This window comes from Oncorhynchus gorbuscha, linkage group LG01, assembly GCF_021184085.1.
Source record: "Oncorhynchus gorbuscha isolate QuinsamMale2020 ecotype Even-year linkage group LG01, OgorEven_v1.0, whole genome shotgun sequence".
Taxonomy (NCBI): domain Eukaryota; kingdom Metazoa; phylum Chordata; class Actinopteri; order Salmoniformes; family Salmonidae; genus Oncorhynchus; species Oncorhynchus gorbuscha.
In genome coordinates, this window is record NC_060173.1 from 48,556,856 (window position 1) to 48,573,624 (window position 16,769).

At 44.8% G+C, this 16,769-nt stretch overlaps 2 pseudogenes; both read left to right on the forward strand.

Moving 5' to 3' along the window:
* Positions 1-342: 342 nt before the first annotated feature.
* On the forward strand, positions 343-2,076 carry LOC124044334 (annotated as a pseudogene).
* Positions 2,077-2,782: 706 nt separating this feature from the next.
* LOC124044435 lies at positions 2,783-16,554 on the forward strand (annotated as a pseudogene).
* The last annotated feature ends 215 nt before the right edge of the window (positions 16,555-16,769 follow it).

Here is a 16,769-nt window from a genome sequence, read left to right on the forward strand (position 1 = left end):
TGCAGGAAGCAGCCAAGGTGGGCTGCTCTGAGGTATGATGGTGTTGCTAAGGCACGGAGGTCGGGTTAACTAGAAAGATCACCAGGGCGTGACCCTGTTGGGTGTTTCCATGTCCACATGCTAGACATTGTTCTCCACTATGGTACGTAACCAGTGAGGTCAAATCAGCTCGGAATGTTAACGTATCCATCTAGTCATAGGGTTCGGTGAATTTACAGAGGTCTTGCTTGTAAACTTGTCTCATGTACTGTATTCTCTCAGCTGGTGTGACTTTGTTTTTACATGTCATATAAGGAAACCGAGTCAATTCCCAGGCTTTAAATGCGAAGAGTGTTCTGACGGATGCATGGAGCCAACCCTAATCTACCCAGTTTGATTGGACAACTACCAATCCACAAGGCAGCACATGAGGGTCACTATGAGTGAGTAAAGGCAAGATTTCCCGTAACACAGTTCAAAGACATTCGGCCAGGCCTCACAGGTGTTGAATGACATGTCCATCCCCACCAAACCTTTTTCATTTCTCACTGCTATAAAACTCACTGGCCAAAGCCCGATTCACTTTGCAGTTGATAGCAACCATTCTGATTGTATGGAACTACTCATAGAAAATGGCTTTGTATGTCAACGTCCTCCTGACGCCACGCCTCTCAGACAAGAACATGGACTTGAGAAGAAGTACATTATACTTTGCTGTCTCTAGGGACATCCCATGCTTCGAAATGCTGCTGAATGCAGGAGCCAAACCTGAACTGGACCCTCTATGCTGCCTCCTGGTGGCGGTGAGACCTGGGAGGTACGAGATTGTGAAGCTGCTTCTGGCCAGACAGGCAGACGTCAATTGTTACTTCACAGTGGTCAGTAACACAGTGCTTCCCCCGGCTCTGCATTACTGCCTGCGGGACGAGATGTTGTGTCTTCTGCTCAACAATGGCTATGATGTTGAAATGTGCTTCACTTGTAACCATGACAACAGCTTGAGTATGAAATGTGTAGAGGAAGAAGGAATTCCAGTGAGTTGTCAACCTTTTTTTTCATTATTTCCATTGTGGGATGTTTATTAAGCTTCTCTCGACTGAGTGACAAACAAAACATTTTCCAATCTTGTCTATCCTTTATGCAGTTTTGTGAATTCATGAGTCTCTCATGCCTCATGCACCTGTCTGGGTGTGTGGTGCGCATTCTTCTGCACTATGTTAGTCATGTGCATATCTCTTCACAATTCAAACTCACCCTGGAGAAGCAGAAAGAATGGCCTGACATATGTGACGTTCTGGGTAAGGTTATATACTGGCAAGACTATATGTTCAAATACAATGCTTTTACTATTCCAAATGCACCATTTACATGGAGTATATCACATTCAAAATGTTTACTTTTCTGTTTATTCCCTTTCACCTAAGCACCCGTGCTGACTGGAGATCAGGAAGCAGCTGACCTTGAAAAGACTGAATGACCCCATGATCAGGGTTGGATTAATGCAGGGGCCTACTGGGGCTGAAGCCCCTGGGCGGCCCAAGAGGCAGCAAAAAAATGTAGGCCCTAAAAATTGTCCAAGAGTCCAGCCACCCTAGCCATTGACTGTTCTGTCTGCTACCGCACGGCAAGCGGTATCGGAGCAGCAAGTCTAGGTCCAAAAGGCTTCTTAACAGCTTCTACCTCCAAGCCATAAAACTCCTGAACAGTTGTCATCAAGGCAAAGGGTAGCTACTTTGAAGAATCTCAAATATAAAATAGATTTTGATTTTTTTAACACTTTTTGGGGGTACTACATGATTCCATATGTGTTATTTCATAGTTTTGATATCTTCACTATTATTCTACAATGTTGAAAATAGTACAAATAAAGAAAAACCCTGGAATGAGAAGGTGTGTCCAAACTTTTGACCGGTATTGTATATAGATGTATATCCTCCTAATATTGTACAATATGTGTGTCGCTTCATTGGCCTGGGCTGTTGTTTGCTTGAATTCAAGACCAAAGCCCCGTTGCCTATGATTTCTTAATCCGGCCCTGCCCATGTTCATGAGCTGTGACCTTTTCCCTCCCAGACTGAAGAGCTACTTGATGAATGATCTGAATGGCCAAAGTGTTTGCCATGTAGGGAGAAGAGACGACTGTGAACTACCAACCATGCAACCTTATTTACTATGCAGCTTGTATACAGTATGTTTGAATTGTTGAGCATATTATTACATTTCTGTTTCACACGTTTTCACACGTTGTAAAGTCTTTTTTTGTTTTTATTGATTGGATAATGTCTTTCCCTGTCTCTTTTTGAGCAACATATTAGTCAAAAAAGCAATAAGTAAAGCATGGATGTTTGATAAAGTCTTTGAAAGGGAATTGATGCTGGAGCTCTAGCAGTTCTGATGCAGCTTCTGAGAGATCCTATTCAGAATCAGCACAATAGTCTTGAATCATCTTTGCGTCTCGGGAAAATCAACAACACTGGATGTCTTTCTACATTTTAATCACATGTTAATACTACCCAGCAGGGAGTTCTTCAAGCCCCTTTGATGGTCTGCCAGAGAAAATGGATCTTCCCTGAACAATTCTCTTCTGACAAGGCTAATATTTGCCATCTGTTATTTTAACATTGCTGTCTCTTTCTGCACTAGTCGTATAAATATCTCTGTAATTATTACAGTTGACATTATGGAAAATGAGTGAACATAAGACACAACATTTGGATGTTGTGGTATGGCCTGCATGCTAAACAAACGACTTCAACGGAAGCAGATGACACCTAAAAATAGCATTAAGCGTGTGTGGATGAACATGCGGATGAACCCCCAGTGCAGGGACTACTTTGCCCTGCTCTACAGTGCGCTGGAGAGTAAGCTGTGTGTGTGTGTGTGTGTTTGTGTTTGTGTGTGTGTGTGTGTGTGTTTGTGTGTGTGTGTGTGTTTGTGTGTGTGTGTGTGTGTGTGTTTGGTAGAGAGGGGATTCAGTTCAGGCATGGCGCAAACTACACTCTCTCTGTCTGGAATTTGATTTGATAAAATTTGATTTGATTTGATTTAAATATCATTCTCATCTTTAGAGAGGTAATGCATGATACGAATACACTTCTGAAAATACTCCATGTCCTAGGCTACTTTTGCATTTTGCTATATGCTGTCATTTTTGAGATCAAAATGACATGAACAATTATTCATATTATGCTTTACTTCAATTATTTTGGAACGCTGTCTAAACATGATCTCCTCTGTTTCAATATTCTCAGTGATGAACATCTGAAGATCCTAAAGGCTATTGATCGAGGTAAATGCATTGTGACTCTGTCTGATTACTGAGATTGTCATTTTCACATGCAGGGTTTTATGGGTGACACTTTACTTGACACCCAGCATCATAACACGTTATGACATGGTCATAACCATGTCATAATATGTTATAACATCTGACATAAATTGTTATAAACTGTCATAGTATGGTCATAACACTGTCATGACCAATATGTTTACACCTGTTGTGAGATACATTGCGTTCTTTTATGGCTGATTATGACACCTACTTAAGAGGGTCAAAACCCACATTTATTCAAATGTTTTTTTCCCTGCCAAGAAGTTTCCTTTTGTATGAAAGTTTGTTTCCTAAGTCATTTGTTGTTGTGAAAATGAATTCTTTACAGTCATGTTTTTTTACATCATATTTTAAATAACTTGTAGAAAATGCACTTTATGACACAGTCAAAAAGTATTATTACCATCAAAATCAAGCCAGATAAGTCTATCACCTACATGCCCTTGGTCTAAGGCACTGCATCTCAGTGCCAGAGGTGTCACAACAGACCCTGGTTCGATTCCAGGCTGTATCACAACCGGCTGTGATTGGGAGTCCCAAAAGCCAGCGCACAATTGGCCCAGTATCATCCGGGTAAAGGTTTGGATAGGGCAGGTCGTCATTGTAAATAAGAATTTGTTCTTAACTGATTTGCCTAGTTAAATAAAGGTTAAATAAAGGTTAAATAAATCAAATAAATGTCAGTTAAAAAGAGTGTGTCTTGTCCTGCTCCTGCATTCATCCCTGTCATCAGAAACCGAGCTTTGGGTTAGGCGCATGTCTGACATCTATGTGTGCACAATTACAATGATAATTTAATATGGTACATTTCAGAAAATGTTATATAACAAAAACATACTGTTCACAAGTATGTAGGGTGTCACAACCAGACATAAAATAACGCAATATATGTCACAACAGGTCTAAATATATGTGTTTTGACAGTGCTATGACCATATTATGTCAGCTATTATGACATATGACACGGTTATGACTGTTATGATGCTGGGTGTCATGTAAAGTGGTACTGTTTTATTTAAATTATGAACCAGGTTGGGTAGGCTTTTTTTGCAAAATTATATTACTTTGGCCTACTAAATGAATGCACAGCCCACACAAAGCAAACCATGGCTGCAGATGAGCTGTATGCGAAAAAAAAGCCCACTTGTCCCATTGTAGTAAAGTGATATTTATCAATAACTTAGCAAGAAAAGAAACATCCCTTTCTCAGGACGGTGTCGTTCAAAGATAATTCATAAAAAACAAAATAACTTCACAGATCTTCATTGTAAAGGGTTTAAACACTGTTTCCAATGCTTGTACAATGAACCATGAACAAATAATTAACATGCACCTGTGGAACAGTCGTTAAGTCACTCACAGCTTACAGACGGTAGGCAATTAAGGTCACATTTATGAAAACTTAGGACACTAAAGAGGCATTTCTACTGACTCTGTAAAGCAGCAAAAGAAAGATGCCCAGGGTCACGTGCCTTAGGCATGCTGCAAGGAGGCATGAGGACTGCAGATGTGGCCAGGGCAATAAATTGCAATATCTGTAATGTGAGACGCCTAAGACAGCGCTACAGAGAGACAGGATTGACAGCTGATCGTCCTTGCAGTGGCAGACCACGTGTAACAACACCTGCACAGGATCGGTACATCCGAACATCATAACTGCAGGACAGGTACAGGATGGCAACAACAACTGCCTGAGTTACACCAGGAACGCACAATCCCTCCATCAGTGCTCAGACTGTCCGCAATAGGCTGAGAGAGGCTGGACTGAGGGATTGTAGGCCTGGACTGAGGGAGGCAGGTCCTCACCAGACATCACCGGCAACAACATCGCCTATGGGCACAAACCCACCGTCGCTGGACCAGACAGGGCTGGCAAAAAGTGCTCTTTACTGACGAGTAGCGATTTTGTCTCACCAGAGGTGATGGTCGGTTTATCGTCAAAGGAATGAGTGTTACACCGAGGTCTGTACTCTGGAGCGGGATTGATTTGGAGGCGGAGGGTCAGTCAAGGTCTGGGGCGGTGTGTCACAGCATCATTGGACTGAGTGTGTTGTCATTGCAGGCAATCTCAACGCTGTGCATTACAGGGAAAACATCCTCCTCCCTCATGTGGTACCCTTCCTGTAGGCTCATCCTGACATGACCCTCCAGCATGACAATGCCACCAGCCATACTGCTCGTTCTGTGCTTGATTTCCTGCAAGACAGGAATGTCAGTGTTCTGCCATGGCCGGCGAAGAGCCCGGATCTCAATTCCATTGAGCACATCTTGGACCTGTTGGATCGGAAGGTGAGGGCTAGGGCCATTCACACCAGAAATGTCTGAAAACTTGCAGGTGGAAGAGTGGGGTAACATCTCACAGCAAGAACTGGCAAATCTGGAGCAGTCCATGAGGGGATGCACTGCAGTACTTAATGCAGCTGGTGGCCACACCAGATACTGACTGTTACTTTTGATTTTGACCTCCCCCCCTTTGTTCAGGGACACATTATTCAATTTCTGTTAGTCACATGTCTGTGGAACTTGTTCAGTTTATGTCTCAGTTGTTGAATCTTGTTATGTTCATACAAATATTTACACATAAACGCAGTTGACGGTGAGAGGAGGTTTATTTTTTTGCTGAGTTTATATTATGTTATACATATCCCACATCGACCCGTGATACGACTATGTAATTAATAATGACAAAGACTATTAAACTGTTTATCTTGACTCCATACCGATGATTTAGCAATATTGAAGCAGGACTATTGATGACTTACATTAAGAATCAAGAAATATCTGAGAATTGAATACTAAATGCAATGTCTCATATCATTGTAAAATTAATGATTACATTATACAGGGCGGGCCATTAGTTACAATGCATTGCTGACATTAACGTAGCATTCATAATCTGGGCATGATCGGAGAGGGAGAGAGACAAGGAACCCTTGGCTTGTGCCATGGCTTGTGCCATACTATTTTTGGGGCTGGGCCGGCTCGACACCATTTTATGTAGCTTAGATGAATCATGTCCAATTACTTGACAACAGAAAACTGCTAGGAAACTGTAGACTGATATTGAATGGCTGATACTTCATCATAAGACACTAATGCTCCTGTGAAAAGTCATCATTCTTTCTGGTACATTCTCCACCCAGGTGACATTCTCTCCCTCCAAGAGCTGTCAGAATTTCAAGAAAGCTTCAGTGAGGCAGATGACAGGGGCTGGTACCCTCTGCACAAGGCAGCTGTCCAACCTTTTCACCTTTATTTAACTAGGTAGGCAAGTTGAGAACAAGTTCTCATTTACAATTGCGACCTGGCCAAGATAAAGCAAAGCAGTTCGACACATACAACGACACAGAGTTACACAAGGAGTAAAACTGTCATGCAGGTGAAAGAGGACCCAAAAGCGACTTAACAGAAACAGAGTTTATTAAAGTCCAAAACGGAATAACAGAAATCCTCTAGACTTGTAGAGGGGAAACAACTGGAGAAGCGACCACAGACTGCAGGTCGCTTCGGGTAGGCGCAGGCCGTAGTCGACTGAGACACCTGCTCACACGCAGCATCTGATGAAGGCACAAAACACGACAGGACAGGGTGATACACAATCACGGCAAAAACACGACAGGACAGGGCGAAACGCAATCACAGCATGGTGAATACAATACAAGGAACCGACGGCACAGGAACGGATCACAAAGGAATAAATAGGGACTCTAATCAGGGGAAAGGATCGGGAACAGGTGTGGGAAGACTAAATGATGATTAGGGGAATAGGAACAGCTGGGAGCAGGAACGGAACGATAGAGAGAAGAGAGAGCGAGAGAGTGAGAGAGGGAGGGGAGAGAGAGGGATAGGAGGGAAAGAACCAAATAAGACCAGCAGAGGGAAACGAATAGCATGGGGAGCACAGGGACAAGACATGATAATAAATGACAAACATGACAGTACCCCCCCACTCACCGAGCGCCTCCTGGCGCTCTCGAGGAGGAACACTGGCAGCAACGGAGGAAATCATAGATCAAACGGTCCAGCACGTCCCGAGAAAGAACCCAACTCCTCTCCTCAGGACCGTAACGAAAAACGATAAAAAGGGAAACTAGGGTACTACTCTAAAAAAAAAAATGAGAACTAGGGACAGACTGAGACACAGCAAGGGCAGGGACAAGAACAGGAGAGATGCGATGGCAGGGAACAGACTGAGACCCAGCAAGACCAGGAGCAGAAGCAGAAAAAAATTACCAGACTTCTTCTGCGCGCAGTCTGAACACGCAGCCACGAAACGGCGCGTGTCACGCTCCTGAGTCGGCCACCAAAAGCGCTGGCGAATAGACGCAAGAGTGCCTCGAACACCGGGATGACCAGCTAACTTGGCAGAGTGAGCCCACTGAAGAACAGCCAGACGAGTGGAAACAGGAACGAAAAGGAGGTTACTAGGACAAGCGCGCGCGACGCAGTGTGCGTGAGTGCTTGCTTAACCTGTCTTTCAATTCCCCAGACTGTCAACCCGACAACACGCCCATAAGGAAGAATCCCCTCGAGATCAGTAGAAGCCACAGAAGAACTAAACAGACGGGATAAGGCATCAGGCTTGGTGTTCTTGCTACCCGGACGGTAAGAAATCACAAACTCGAAACGAGCGAAAAACAACGCCCAACGAGCTTGACGGGCATTAAGTCGTTTGGCAGAACGGATGTACTCAAGGTTCTTATGGTCTGTCCAAACGACAAAAGGAACGGTCGCCCCCTCCAACCACTGTCGCCATTCGCCTAGGGCTAAGCGGATGGCGAGCAGTTCACGGTTACCCACATCATAGTTGCGCTCAGATGGCGACAGGCGATGAGAAAAATAAGCGCAAGGATGAACCTTATCGTCAGACTGGAAGCGCTGGGATAGAATGGCTCCCACGCCTACCTCTGAAGCGTCAACCTCGACAATAAATTGTCTAGTGACGTCAGGAGTAACGAGGATAGGAGCGGACGTAAAACGTTCTTTTAGAAGATCAAAAGCTCCCTGGGCGGAACCGGACCACTTAAAACACGTCTTGACAGAAGTAAGAGCTGTGAGAGGGGCAGCAACTTGACCGAAATTACGAATGAAACGCCGATAGAAATTAGCGAAACCTAAAAAGCGCTGCAACTCGATACGTGACCTTGGAACGGGCCAATCACTGACAGCTTGGACCTTAGCGGAATCCATCTGAATGCCTTCAGCGGAAATAACGGAACCGAGAAAAGTAACGGAGGAGACATGAAAAGAGCACTTCTCAGCCTTTACGTAGAGACAATTCTCTAAAAGGCGCTGTAGAACACGTCGAACGTGCTGAACATGAATCTCGAGTGACGGAGAAAAAATCAGGATATCGTCAAGATAGACAAAAACAAAAATGTTCAGCATGTCTCTCAGAACATCATTAACTAATGCCTGAAAAACAGCTGGCGCATTGGCGAGACCGAACGGCAGAACCCGGTACTCAAAATGCCCTAACGGAGTGTTAAACGCCGTTTTCCACTCGTCCCCCTCTCTGATGCGCACGAGATGGTAAGCGTTACGAAGGTCCAACTTAGTAAAGCACCTGGCTCCCTGCAGAATCTCGAAGGCTGATGACATAAGGGGAAGCGGATAACGATTCTTAACCGTTATGTCATTCAGCCCTCGATAATCCACGCAGGGGCGCAGAGTACCGTCCTTCTTCTTAACAAAAAGAACCCCGCCCCGGCCGGAGAAGAAGAAGGCACTATGGTACCGGCGTCAAGAGACACAGACAAATAATCCTCGAGAGCCTTACGTTCGGGAGCCGACAGAGAGTATAGTCTACCTCGAGGAGGCGTGGTCCCTGGAAGGAGATCAATACTACAATCATACGACCGGTGAGGAGGAAGGGAGTTGGCTCGGGACCGACTGAAGACCGTGCGCAGATCATGATATTCCTCCGGCACTCCTGTCAAATCGCCAGGTTCCTCCTGAGAAGTAGGGAGAGAAGAAACGGGAGGGATGGCAGACATTAAACACTTCACATGACAAGAAACGTTCCAGGATAGGATAGAATTACTAGACCAATTAATAGAAGGATTATGACATACTAGCCAGGGATGACCCAAAACAACAGGTGTAAACGGTGAACGGAAAATCAAAAAGAAATAGTCTCACTGTGGTTACCAGATACTGTGAGAGTTAAAGGTAGTGTCTCAAATTTGATACTGGGAAGATGACTACCATCTAAGGCAAACATGGGCGTAGGCTTGTCTAACGGTCTGAAAGGAATGTTATGTTTCCGAACCCATGCTTCGTCCATGAAACAACCCTCAGCCCCAGAGTCAATCAAGGCACTGCATGTAGCACCCGAACCGGTCCAGCGTAGATGGACCGACATAGTAGTACAAGATCTAGATGAAGAGGACTGAGTAGTAGCGCTCACCAGTAGCCCTCCGCTTACTGATGGGCTCTGGCCTCTTACTGGACATGAATTAACAAAATGTCCAGCAACTCCGCAATAGAGGCACAGGCGGTTGGTGATCCTCCGTTCCCTCTCCTTATTCGAGATGCGAATCCCTCCCAGCTGCATGGGCTCAGTCTCAAAGCCAGAGGAGGGAGATGGTTGCGATGCGGAGCAGGGAAACACCGTTGATGCGAGCTCTCTTCCACGAGCCCGGTGACGAAGATCTACCCGTCGTTCTATGCGGATGGCGAGAGCAATCAAAGAGTCCACATCTGAAGGAACCTCCCGGGAGAGAATCTCATCCTTAACCACTGCGTGGAGTCCCTCCAGAAAACGAGCGAGCAGCGCCGGCTCGTTCCACTCACTAGAGGCAGCAAGAGTGCGAAACTCAATGGAATAATCCGTTATGGACCGTTCACCTTGGCATAAGGAAGCCAGGGCCCTAGAAGCCTCCCCACCAAAAACTGAACGGTCAAAAACCCGAATCATCTCCTCTTTAAAGTTCTGGAATTTGATAGAGCAATCAGCCCTTGCCTCCCAGATAGCTGTGCCCCATTCTCGAGCCCGGCCAGTAAGGAGTGAAATGACGTAAGCAACCCGAGCTCTCTCTCTAGAGTATGTGTTGGGTTGGAGAGAGAACACAATCTCACACTGCGTGAGAAAGGAGCGGCACTCAGTGGGCTGCCCGGAGTAGCAAGGTGGGTTATTAACCCTAGGTTCTGGAGGCTCGGCAGGCCAGGAAGTAACAGGTGGCACGAGACGTAGACTCTGGAACTGTCCAGAGAGGTCGGAAACCTGAGCGGCCAGGTTCTCCACGGCATGGCGAGCAGCGGACAATTCCTGCTCGTGTCTGCCGAGCATGGCTCCTTGGATCTCGACGGCAGTGTAACGAGCGTCTGAAGTCGCTGGGTCCATTCCTTGGTCGGTTCCTTCTGTCATGCAGGTGAAAGAGGACCCAAAAAGCGACTTAACAGAAACAGAGTTTATTAAAGTCCAAAACGGAATAACAGAAATCCTCTAGACTTGTAGAGGGGAACAACTGGAGAAGCGACCACAGACTGCAGGTCGCTTCGGGTAGGCGCAGGCCGTAGTCGACTGAGACACCTGCTCACACGCAGCATCTGATGAAGGCACAAAACACGACAGGACAGGGTGATACACAATCACGGCAAAAACACGACAGGACAGGGCGAAACGCAATCACAGCATGGTGAATACAATACAAGGAACCGACGGCACAGGAACGGATCACAAAGGAATAAATAGGGACTCTAATCAGGGGAAAGGATCGGGAACAGGTGTGGGAAGACTAAATGATGATTAGGGGAATAGGAACAGCTGGGAGCAGGAACGGAACGATAGAGAGAAGAGAGAGCGAGAGAGTGAGAGAGGGAGGGGGAGAGAGAGGGATAGGAGGGAAAGAACCAAATAAGACCAGCAGAGGGAAACGAATAGCATGGGGAGCACAGGGACAAGACATGATAATAAATGACAAACATGACAAAAACAAACATACAGTCAATAATACAGTATAAACAAGTCTATATTCAATGTGAGCAAATGAGGTGAGATAAGGGAGGTAAAGGCAAAAAAAAGGCCATGGTGGCAAAGTAAATACAATATAGCTGTCAGGATTTGGCCAGGGTTGTTCCGGTTTTTGGTCACTAGATGCCCCCATTGTGCTTTTTGACCTTTTGTTTTCCCTTGATCCCCATTATTATTTGCACCTGTGCCTTGTTTCCCCTGATTGTATTTAAACCCTTAGTTTTCCTCAGTTCTTTGCTCTGTGTTTGTATGTTAGCACCCAGCTCTAGTATTCTGTGAACTCTTGTTGATCCCGGTGGACTCTCTTGTGGAATTCTGTTTTTTGTTATTGTTTATTTATTTTTTGAGTATCTTTTGAGGCTTTTTATACTATACCTACCACCTTGTGGATTTACCTTTTTTGTCTTGGAGGATTACCTTTGTTCTTGTGGAATTCCTTTTGAGGTTGTGGAGTTACATGTTTTCCTGAAGGACTTCACTTTTTACTTCATTAAATACACCGTCTCAAGTACTGCTGTGTCTGCCTCATCTTCTGGGTTCTGCCGACTATTCGTGGCTCAGTTGGTTAAGTGACTGTTTCTCACTCCGGAGACCCGGGTTCGTAACCGGGTCCTGACAATAGCAAGTAAAACACTGGAATGGTAGATTTGCAGTGGAAGAATGTGCAAAGGAGCAAAAATAAATAAATAAAATAAATACAGTAGGGAAAGAGGTAGTTGTTTGGGCTAAATTGTAAGTGGGCTATGTGCAGGTGCAGTAATCTGTGAGCTGCTCTGACAGTTGGTGCTTAAAGCTAGTGAGGGAGAAGTGTTTCCAGTTTCAGAGATTTTTGTAGTTCGTTCCAGTCATTGGATGCAGAGAACTGGAAGGAGAGGTGGCCAAAGAAAGAATTGGTTTTGGGGGTGACCAGAGAGATATACCTGCTGGGGCACGTGCTACAGGTGGTGACCAGCGAGCTGAGATAAGGGGGGACTTTACCTAGCAGGGTCTTGTAGATGACATGGAGCCAGTGGGTTTAGATATTGTTGTGTGGTAGGCTATTACAGAGCAATTACATCATGGGCTGCATATCTGGACACAGACTGCATATCCTATAAATCTACTGGCATGAATGTGGATATTTACTGATTTATGTGCAACATGACTTGTTTTGTTTTGTTGGACGTGCTAGAACTGGTTCCTGATCTCTTGGGTTGTGTCCAACAGCGTCTTTTAGGTTGTCCCTGGAGGAGAAGACAATGGAGGGAGAAACACTGCTAACTCTAGCAGCTATGGCTGGTCTGGTGGACAATGTGAAGATGCTACTTGAACATGGAGTGTCTCCACATAACACCAACAGCAAGAGAGAATGCCCTCAACTGCTAGGTAATAGTGAAAGGTATAAAGTCTGTGTCCTTGGCATCCTTGTTGTCACAACAAGTATTGTTGTTGAAATGACTCCTACCATATTGTTCCTCTGATATTCAACAGTTGTTGTGATTTCTCCCAGTCGGCTGTTAGATTTGGGTCGTATGAAATGGCATCTGCCCTGATCACGAGAGGAGCCTGTGTGGAGCAGGTCTGTCTGAAGCAGTCGACTGCCCTGCACGAGGCAGCAAAGGTAGGCTACTCTCATATCATGGAGCTGTTGTTGGAACATGGTGGCCAGGTCTCTGAGATAGATTAAGACGGCGTGACTCCAATGGCCATTGCAGCACAGCACGCCCACTCAGAGGTTCTTAAGGTCCTTTTTTCACAATGGTGAGTATGGAAAAGCACGATAGCTCCAGTTTGCCCTCTGATAGGTTAGAGCTATATATAACTTTCAACATTTTGCATAAAACAACCCAAAACCAGAGTCATATCTATATAGAGTTGGGCTAATGCGGTTTCTGTCTGAATGTTACGAGAGCGCCACTTTCTCCTCCATAGTCGTTGCTAGGTGATAATTGATGCTTCCGCTTTGTGCCGTTTATTTCTGATCATTTTCAAAACCTATGAAGATGTCCAGTGAAAGCAGATATGCAATTTATTAACACCATAACACAGGACCGACTTGGATACACATTATCCCAAATGCTAATAACTAAAAACGCATCTGAAATCCGCTGCTCTGTTTTGCTTGTTTACAGCGGGTCATTTCATAGGGAATTGTTGAAGGCACTCTCGTATTGTTATGTCACCAACATTTTGAGTATAAAGGCGCTAACATGGCGTAAAAACCTGGCCGAATTCTCTTATATATGGCTCTGCCCAAACCCATCAGACACTTGGCCTGCATTTAGACAAGTGGCCCAATTCTGATCTTTTTTTTCACGAATTGGTATTTTGATAATTCAGATATGCTTAAAAAAGATCTCATGTGAAAAGATCTGATGTGATTGGTTAAAAGACCAGTTAGTGGAAAGAATATCAGAATTGGGTTAACTGCGTGAACGCCGCCAAATGACTATGGGGTAAGGTGTGATTTGGGACATCGTGAGAATCTCAATGGAATTTCCTTGATTTCTCATGTCCTCTCTCCTCGCCTTCTCAAAACCCATTGGACAGACGGGAGGGACACCTGACCTTTTCATCCAATGGGTTTTGAGGAGGCGAGGAGAGAGGACCCGACAAATTAAGGAAATGCAATTGAGATTCTCCCACTGTATCTATCCTACCTATCCTACCGATCCTTGACTTCAGCGATGTAATTTACAAAATAGCCTCCAACACTCTACTCAGCAAATTGGGTGTAGTCTATCACAGTGCCATCCGTTTTGTCACCAAAGCGCCATATGCTACCCACTACTGCGACCTGTATGCTTCCGTTGGCTGGCCCTCGCTTCATATTCATTGCCAAACCCACTGGCTCCAGGTCATCTATAAGTCTTTGCTAGGTAAAGCCCCGCCTTATCTCAGCTCACTGGTTACCATAGCAGCATCCACCCGTAGCACGCGTTCCAGCATGTATATTTCACTGGTTATCCCCAAAGCCAACTCCTCGTTTGGCTGCCTTTCCTTCCAGTTCTCTGCTGCCAGCTGGAGTCTTATATCTCCCTCACTAACTTTAAGCACCAGCTTACTGATCAGAGCAGCTTACTGATCATTGCACCTGTTCATAGCCCATCTGTAAATAGCACACCCAACTACCCATATTGTTATTTATTATTTGCTCCTTTGCACCCCAGTATCTAGACTTGCACATTCATCTTCTGCACATCTATTACTCCAGTGTTTAATTGCTAACTCTCGCCACTGTGGCCTATTTATTACCTTAACTCCCTACTCTCGCTACATTTACACACACTGTATATAAACTTTTCTATTGTGTTATTGACTGTACGTTTGTTTATCCCATGCCTAACTCTGTTGTTTGTGTCGCACTGCTTTGCTTTATCTTGGCCAGGTCGAACTTGTTCTCAACTGGCCTACCTGGTTAAATAAAGGTAAAATAAAAAATACATAAAAATTGTCTGAGAAATGACAATAAGCAGAAGCTGGATTTCCTCTCCCTACAACTAGGTGGTAATGTGAATGCACAGGCGCCCAATGGGGACAGTGTGCTGTATGATGCTGCACAATCTGGGAATCCAGACTGTATAGATTTCCTTCTGCGACATGAAACCAACCCCAATGTACCTAGCCTGTGCTCAGAGCTACCCATTCATCGAACAGCATATGAGGGCCATTACCTGTGAGTACAACCTGTGAGTACTCTAAGGAGGATGGTGGGAGGAGCTATAGGAGGACAGGCTCATTATAATGGCTGGAATGGTATAAATGGAACAGTATCAAACACATCAAACATATGGAAACCACGTTTATTCCATTCCAGCCATAACAATAAGCCTTTCCTCCTATGGCTCCCCCTACCAGCCTCCTCTGCTGGAGTCCATTATTTATCTTTAAAATAAAGAAGAACCAAATGTAGTTTGAAGGAAAACTACTTCACTGATCAGAGTTAACTTTTCTCTATCAGGTCACTGAGAATTTTTATTCTGATAACCACAAGAAAGGCAATCAAACTTTCAGGCAAGAGTCCCGTTCACTCTGCAGCCAACGGAGTCCATGTACAATGCCTGGAGCTACTCGTGGAAAAGGGCTTTGATGTCAACGCTCTCCTAGACTTTCACATCTCTGAAGACTACAGAGACATGAGAAAAAGTGCATTGTACTTTACGGTCTCTAATGGAGACGTGACCTGCACTGAAATGCTGCTGAACACAGGAGACAAACCTGACCTGGCCGCTCTATTCTGCCTCGTGGTGGTGGTGAGAGATGGGCAGTACGAGATTGCAAAGCTGCTTTTGGCAAGACATGCAGACATCAATTGTTACTTTTCCGTGGTGAGTGACAGTGTTTCCCACAGGCTCTGCAGTACTGCTTGCGGGACGGGATGATGATGCGTCTGCTGCTGAACAACGGCTATGACGCAGATAAAAGTTTCTGCTGTACCCATGACAGCACCTGGGATGACTTGAGTGACCAGACTGATTCCAATTATCAAGAAAAGGTTTCTGTGAGTTATCACTTTAAATCCATAAACTCTCATAAAATCCACATATTAACGATTGTAATAAATGCCCTAACAAATCTCTTTTGTCATCCCTGATCCCCTCATTTCATCAGTTTCTTGGCTGTTGCACTTGGCTGGGAGAGCAGTATGGATCTGTAACGGAATTCCTCTTCTTCAGAGGAGGAGTAGCAAGGATCAGACCAATGTGCAGCGTGGTAAGTGTCCATAATGATATATTTAATAAATCAACTGAACAAAATAACAAAAGTACAAACAAACAACCGAAACAGTCCCGTATGGTGAAACCACTAACACAGGATACAACCACCCACAAAACACAATAGAAAACAGGCTACATTTAATATGGCTCCCAATCAGAGACAACGACTGACACCTGCCTCTGATTGAGAACCATACTAGGCCAAACACATAGAAATATAACAACAGAACAGAACATAGAAAAACAACATAGAATGCCCCCCCCAACTCACGCCCTGACAAACTAAAATAAAGACATAAAAAAAAGAGCTAAGGTCAGAACGTGACATGATCCTTCTGGACTACATCAGTCATGTGCCTCTCTGTCCAAAGCTGAGACAGATCCTGGATAAGCGCAAAGCGTGGCTAAGATCACCTGCATATTAGGTGAGAAGGAAAAAGCAAGATAAATGGGTAGGCAATGCAATGACCATGAGTAGGGGACATGGCCCACAAAAAAAACTACCTTTGCTCCTGAACCTGAAACCTCTCTTCTGTCTTTCTTCTCTGACCAAGCGAAACCCCGTTCACTGACACATCTGTGCAGACTGGTGATCAGGAAACAGATGACTCCAAAGAGACTGGAAGATCCAAACATCCGTGACTCCACCCCATTCCCACCCAGACTTTTTTTTAATTACACCTTTATTTAACCAGGTTGGCCAGTTGACAACAAGTTCTCATTTACAACTGCAACCTGGCCAAGATAAAGCAAAGCAGTGTGACACAAACAACACAGAGTTACACAT